This window comes from Anolis sagrei, chromosome 6 (genome assembly GCF_037176765.1).
Source record: "Anolis sagrei isolate rAnoSag1 chromosome 6, rAnoSag1.mat, whole genome shotgun sequence".
Classification (NCBI taxonomy): Eukaryota; Metazoa; Chordata; class Lepidosauria; order Squamata; family Dactyloidae; genus Anolis; species Anolis sagrei.
In genome coordinates this window covers 124,527,560-124,534,746 of record NC_090026.1, presented here as the reverse complement: position 1 = coordinate 124,534,746, position 7,187 = coordinate 124,527,560, and positions in this window count along the sequence as shown.

The window sequence follows — 7,187 nt, the reverse complement described above, 5'->3', positions numbered from 1 at the left end:
ACCTCACAACTTCTGAGGATGCCTGCCATAAATGCAGGCAAAACGTCAGAAGAGAATGCTTCTGGAACATGGCCATACAGCCTGGAAAACTCATAACAACACAGTGATTCCAACCATGAAAAGCTTCAACAAGACAGTAGTAGGCTGTTAGGAATTGTGGGAGTTCAAGTCCAAAACACCTGGAGGGGCAAAGTTTGCCCATGCCTGTGCTAATCTTATCTGGAGAATGCTGGACTGGGAAAAGCGAATTTACACCATTTTTTCTGTTTGTGGGAGAGCTCTCTTGCAGAAAGGAGAGTAGACTTTGCAGACATAGTTGCTTCTATGACTTCATCACACCAGACAATGAATCCACTTTAAATCTGGTTTTTGCCTCCTGCAGAAGTGTGGGGTTTGTAGTTTAGTGATGCTGTTAAAGGCTCTTCCCTAAACTACAAACCCCAGAATTCTGCAGGAGGCAGCAACAGGATTTAAAGTGGATTCATTCTCTAGTGCAGGCACGGGCTAACTTGGGCCTTCCAGGTGTTTTGGACTTCAACTCCCACAATTCCTAGCAGCCTCAGGCCCTTTCCTTTTCCCCCTCAGCTGCTAGGAATTGTGGGAGTTGAAGTCCAAAACACCTGGAAGGCCCAAGTTTGCCCGTGCCTGAACTAGTGTGATGAGGTCCCTAGATATGGAAAGTTTCCCAAGAATTTACTCAAATCACTGTTTGGATAACAGTGGGAATGGGGCTCTTCTTGTGCATCTACACCAGTGGTTCTCAACCTGGGGTCCCCAGATGTTTTTTGGCCTACAACTCCCAGAAATCCTAACAGCTGGTAAACTGGCTGGGATTTCTGGGAGTTGTAGGCCAAAAACATCTGGGGACCCCAGGTTGAGAACCACTGATCTACACTATTTCTGTCCATTATTTTCAGATCCCGAGAGCTGTATGTGTAGATTGCGACAATCCCAGAATTTTTACGTTTCTTCAGAATGTCTTTTCATGGGATTGTTTCTGCTTCTGGAAACGAGGCCCTTGCAAGTAGACTTAAGGAGACGGGAAATGTCCCTTTGCAAAGTTTGCTAGGTATTGTTTAACTCTAGAGTAGGAGTGTGCTTCGGTGCATAACCATTCACAAAAGAAGACGTTCTCCCTACGCGGATATTAACGAGCACAAGTTGATCATGCGGTCTGGCGACTGAAGGTAGTTTGTTGTATGTGTGTTCCTTCCGAAACCAATCTTTCTTGGCTCTGTTTGATTCTCCAAGAGCATTTCACTGGTGTGTTTGAGATAAAAAAATGCATTTCTCCTTTGTTTTTTTGCTTCCTTTTTCCTGCACATGCTGGTCCCTAAAGAACTGCCCTTGTTCTCTTTTTACAGCAATAATAATGATGGTGATGATGATGATGATAATAAAAAAGATTGCCAGTAGATTATTCATACATGGCAAGATTAAGCTCTGGACAGTTTTGTCCCTTCTGCTGCACTAAACCGCTTGGAATTTGCAAACTTGTTTTTGTTTTCTTTTTTTATACTCTCAGCTCAAGCATCAAAGTTTGATCAAGACGAAGCCAATATAGCTCACGTTTTAGTATCTTTTTTAAAGAAATGAGTATCTGGTGATGTGTGTGTTCTTTCCCTGTTTTTTTTAAAATTCAGACATATAAATTATACCTTTTAGTAGGAAAAAAGAAACACATGTAATTTATTTTTCCATGTCAGAAGCAACTTGAGAAAGTGCAAGTTGCTTCTGGTGTGAGAAATTTGGCCATCTGCAAGGACGTTGCCCAGGGGATGTTGCCCTGATGTTTTGATGTTTACCATCCTTGTAGGAAGCTTCTTTCATGTCCTTGCATGGGAAGCTGGAACTGACAGAGGGAGCTCATCCCTGATCTCCTTGGATTTGAACCTCCAACCTGTCGGTCTTCAGTCTTTCTGGCAGAAGGGTTTAACCCAGTAGTTCACAATCTGGGGTTCCCAGATGTTTTTGACCTTCAACTCCCAGAAATCCTAATATCTGGTAAACTGGCTGGGATTTCTGGAAGTTATAGGCCAAAATATCTGGGGACCCCAGGTTGAGAACCACTGGTTTAACCCATTGTGCCACTGATGGCTCCTAACATTTGTAGTTCAATATGTGGATACGAAAATGGTGTTGATTTCATTCCCCTCCCTGATGTTGGCCCCTCTTTCTCTGGGGTTGTTCTGTGTCACTTCTAAACCTTGGAAGTATTTTATTTCTGACCTTACCAAACGAATACAACTGTGATCTCCATTCTGCCTATGACCTTCATAATATGCACAGCATAGGCCCGGTGGAAACCATGGTTGAGGCATTGGTTTCTAGGTTACAGATTTCCTCCAGTTGCCCCTTTCCTCTCTCTAGTTCAATGGTTCTCAACCTGTCAGTCCCCAAATGTTTTGGCCTTCAACTCCCAGAAATCCTAACAGTTGGTAAACTGGCTGGGATTTCTGGGAGTTGTAGACCAAAACACCTGGGGACCCACAAGTTGAGAACCACTGCTTTAGTTGGAGAGAAGAAACACTTGTAATGTAATTTGTGGATACTAAAATGGTGTTGATTCTGTTCCCCTCCCTGATGGTCCCTCCTTCTCTGGGGTTGCTTTGTGTCACTTCTAAATCTCAGAAGTATTTCATTGTAGACCTTACCAAACAAATAGAACTGGAAACCATGGTTGAAGCATTGGTTTCTGGATTACAGATGTTCTCCAGTTGCCCCTTTCCTCTCTCTAGTGCAGTGGTTCTCAATATTAAAGGGCATGTATAGATTCCATACCAATGGGATGGGGCATGTAGTGAGCATCCTTCTATAGGAAAAGGCAGTAATCAATGACCACAATACCCCTAGATCAGTGGTTCTCAATCTGTGGGTCCCCAGATGTTTTGGCCTTCAACTCCCAGAAATCCTAACAGCTGGTAAACTGGCTGGGATTTCTGGGAGTTATAGGCCAAAACACCTGGGAACCCACAGGTTGAGAACTACTGCTCTAGCATGAGTTATCTCCTCCTCCCGTTATCATTTTTAGCCAAGGTTTCCTATTACTTTTGCCCCAGAGTTTACCAGAGGTTACTCTTAAGTAGGGCTCTGTGGTTGGCTTGAGACACCTTGAGTTAAGGCAGTGGTTCCTAAACTTTGGGCCTCCAGTTGTTTTGGACTTCAGCTCCCCCAGTTCCTAACAGCTGGTATGCTTGCTGGGATTTCTGAAAGTTTAAGTCCAGAACACTTGGAGGCCCACAGGTTGAGAATCACTGTCTTACGGCTAAGAAAAGGGAAAGTTCAGGGAGGAAGCAAGGATTGTCTTTCCCAAAGTCATTCTCTTCACTATGTCTTAAACTGGGGATTGAGAACCTTCTGCTCCACTGAATTTTGGATTACAGACTTTCTCCAGTTGCCCCTTTCCTCTCTCCAGTGTGAAGTCTCTAAAATTGCCCCAGTATTAACCAGACTTAACTCTTAAGTAGGGGTCTGTGGTTGGCTTGAGAAGCCTTGGTTTAAGGCAGTGGTCCACAAACTTTGGGCCTCCAGGTGTTTTGGACTTCAGCTCCCACAGTTCCTAACAGCTGGTATGCTTGCTGGGATTTCTGAAAGTTTAAGTCCAGAACACTTGGAGGCCCACAGGTTGAGAATCACTGTCTTACGGCTAAGAAAAGGGAAAGTTCAGGGAGGAAGCAAGGATTGTCTTTCCCAAAGTCATTCTCTTCACTATGTCTTAAACTGGGGATTGAGAACCTTCTGCTCCACTGAATTTTGGATTACAGACTTTCTCCAGTTGCCCCTTTCCTCTCTCCAGTGTGAAGTCTCTAAAATTGCCCCAGTATTAACCAGACTTAACTCTTAAGTAGGGGTCTGTGGTTGGCTTGAGAAGCCTTGGTTTAAGGCAGTGGTCCACAAACTTTGGGCCTCCAGGTGTTTTGGACTTCAGCTCCCACAGTTCCCAACAGCTGGTAAGCTGGTTGGGATTTCTAGAAGTTGAAGTCTAAAATACCCAGAGGTCCAAAGGTTGGGATCCACTGTTTTAAGGCTAAGAAAAGGGGGAATTCAGCGGGGAAGCAGGGATGATGTCCCAAAGCCATCCTCTTCACTAGATCTTAAACTGGGAATTGGGAACCTTCATTTCCATTGATTTGTGGGGACTATAATTCCAACAGTGTCTACCTTTGGTGGCTGGGAATTGAAGTCCCAATAAGCCAAGTGAGCCTAAGAGTCTACATCCCTGATTTAAGGGAGAAGTCATAGTGGGAAGCAATGCGTGCACAGATACGGACCCTCTAGATTTGGAGAATAGTGGGAGGGGGGATGTAGATATGGTAGGGATCCTTCCTTACCAGATCTTACCAAGTATATTTATATAATTTTCTCCCTGAATACTTATGGGGAGTGGCTTTAAAAGAGAGGGGCATGTATTCTAAAATATTGTAGACCATGCATGGGCAAACTTGGGCCCTCCAGGTGTTTTGGACTCCAAATCCCACAATTCCTAACAGCCTCTGGTCCCTTACTTTTCCCCTCAGGAAAGGGCCTGAGGCTGTTAGGAATTGTGGGAATTGGAGACCAAAACACCTGGAGGGCCCAAGTTTGCCCATGCCTGCTATAGACCAATAGGCCATGGGCACAATTGCTGCAGATGGGGAGATGGAAGAGCTTTAGCAGAACCACGATGGGAAGTATGAGACAATGAATGGGGAAAAACATTTTGCTTGAACTTTTGTGTGTGTTGGGTGTGTTGCAAGTTCAGTGGCGCTTCATCACACATTTCCAAGAAGTACAAACATCTTTGTGCTCGTTGGTTCATGAAGCAGCAGCTTGCAGCCTTCGAATTTGTGAAAGCCGGGTGGGTTTATTAAAATGCTGACTGTGTGACTCTGGAAATTGTAATCCCCAAAAGTAACTTCACCAAGTCCTGGGTGGGTTTTTTTTTTAAACCTGAAAATGTCATGGGAGGGGCAACCATGACAAGTCCTTGGAAAACTCTATGAGATGGGCTTCTGACCACCAAAGTGGATGATGGAAGTGGCCCACGGAGGCTCCACGGTGACCGCAACTTCTTGACCCCCTTCCCCACTTCTGGTTTAATGGGAAGTCCCCGGGAGCCTGTGATGTTATGTCACTCAGTGGGCGGAGCTTGCCTCTAGCCCCACCCTCTTAACGGGATGATGTCGGAAGGGAGGGGGCTTATAGCTGGACCGACTATTGGGGAGGGGGTCTCAATCTTGGCGTATGCACCTTCCCACCCCAATCCAATTTGCCCACTTTGTCATCACTCACGGAGACTTAATTCTGGTACAGTATTACTTCACTTCTTGCCTGCATGCTGTGGATACCTTGGTTGTCATCCCTGGAGTAGATCTCCAAACTTAACCAGTGAAATTATGTAGAATCTATTTATTTACTTTCACCTCTGTCTCACCCAGGTCTAGCAGACAAGAGTATCCATGCTGGCTCTTCCCCAGTGTTTTTGTTTTCGTTATTTTTTTAAATGATCCTCAACTACCTTCATTATTAGATTTCTAGGCACATGTCTCTTGGTGGTAGTACGTTTTGGGAGGTTTTTATTTTGGCTTGGGATACTATTAAGTGCTAGACAACTATTTTGTTTCTTGAGGTTCAAAAGTGCCAATGATGACGATGATTATTATTATTTTGTTAAGAAATTATTTCTAACCTTTTTTTAACCCTTACGGATCAGAGGGTTTTTATTTTGGGTAAATTCTGAACTTGAATCTAGAAAAAAAAATCAGTTGGTATTTTTTTAAACTTAGTTAATATTCTTAAGGATGACAGTGGTGTATTAATATAACAGGAACTTCTACACAATTTTGGTGTACTGTAGATTTTAATGAAAGATGTAAAATATTCAGCCTTTTTTTTCTTTGACTTTGTATTTTACTGCATGTATTTCTCTAATTTTTAATCAATAAAAAAATTGTCCAAGGCTTTGGGAATGGTCTCTGTGTTGTGCCTATGTCGTACCCCAGAGCAGAATCACCTCTGACTTTAAACACCACACCAGTGGGGTAAAATCAGCAAGCAGTTTGTTTAGGAACATATGTAGCCATAGCAATAAAAAGTAATCCACAGTAAAAAGTCATCCAATTGATATAAAGGAAGACAGGAACAAAGAGTCAAGGAAATCCATGAAACTAAACACTTGTGTCCATGAAAAACACAGAGCATATAAAGAAGGACAGGAACAAAGAGTCAAGGAAATCCATGAAACTAAGCACTTGTACCCACGAAAAACAGAGCTAGGCAGACCTTGGATCTGGGAACTTGGCGTTAATCCGACATAGCTTCAACTGAAGCAATCGTCCCTCACAAATCATTTATAAACCCTTCCCTGACTCCAAAACTGCTAGGAACGGATTCTTTCTCAGTTTCGGTTTCCTATCTAACTTCTGTTGAAGTCTAGCTGCACGGACTGTCTCTATTTACTGAAACTTATTTTCCTATTCAAGGTCTCGCTCCTCTAATTAACTCCTGCACCTGATACCTCAGAATCAACTTCATTCTCAGATAACTGACCAGGGAACTGTGACAAAAAGCTTTTCCCAAGCCCGAGGCCTTGAGAATCCTCTTGCAGCGACACAGGGCTCTCATCCCCAGACCCTGTCCCAAAAGCCAAATCAAAATTCCCATTTTCTTCAGGAACATCAACATGAACATCGGACGCAATCAGGATTCACTAGAGAGCACAAGCCCAGAAAAGGAGGCCACTTTCATCCCAAACACCCCACTCATCTTGGTGTTCTTGTAGCATGATAAGCTTGGGTTTTTTTTGTGTGTGTGTATGCCAGGAGTGACTTGAGAAACTGCAAGTCGTTTCTGGTATGAAAGAATTGGCTGTCTGCAAGGACTTTGCCCAGGGGACGCCCGGATGTTTTACCATCCTGTGGGAGACTTCCCTCATGTCCTTGCATGAGAAGCTGAAACGGACAGATGGGAACTCACCTTGTTCCCCAGATTCTAACCACTGATCTTTCAATCAGCAGTCCTGCCAGCACAACAGGTTAACCCATGACAAGTTATACAAAATATATTTAAAATGCTTTCTTTGTTCTGCATATGAAGAGCAAGACATTTGTGAAAAATCCGAAAGCACAATTAGGACTTTCAAAGGTAAGTCAATATTTTTGTATGAAAAAAAAAAGATCATTAGCCGCAAGAAAATTAACATCAAGTTG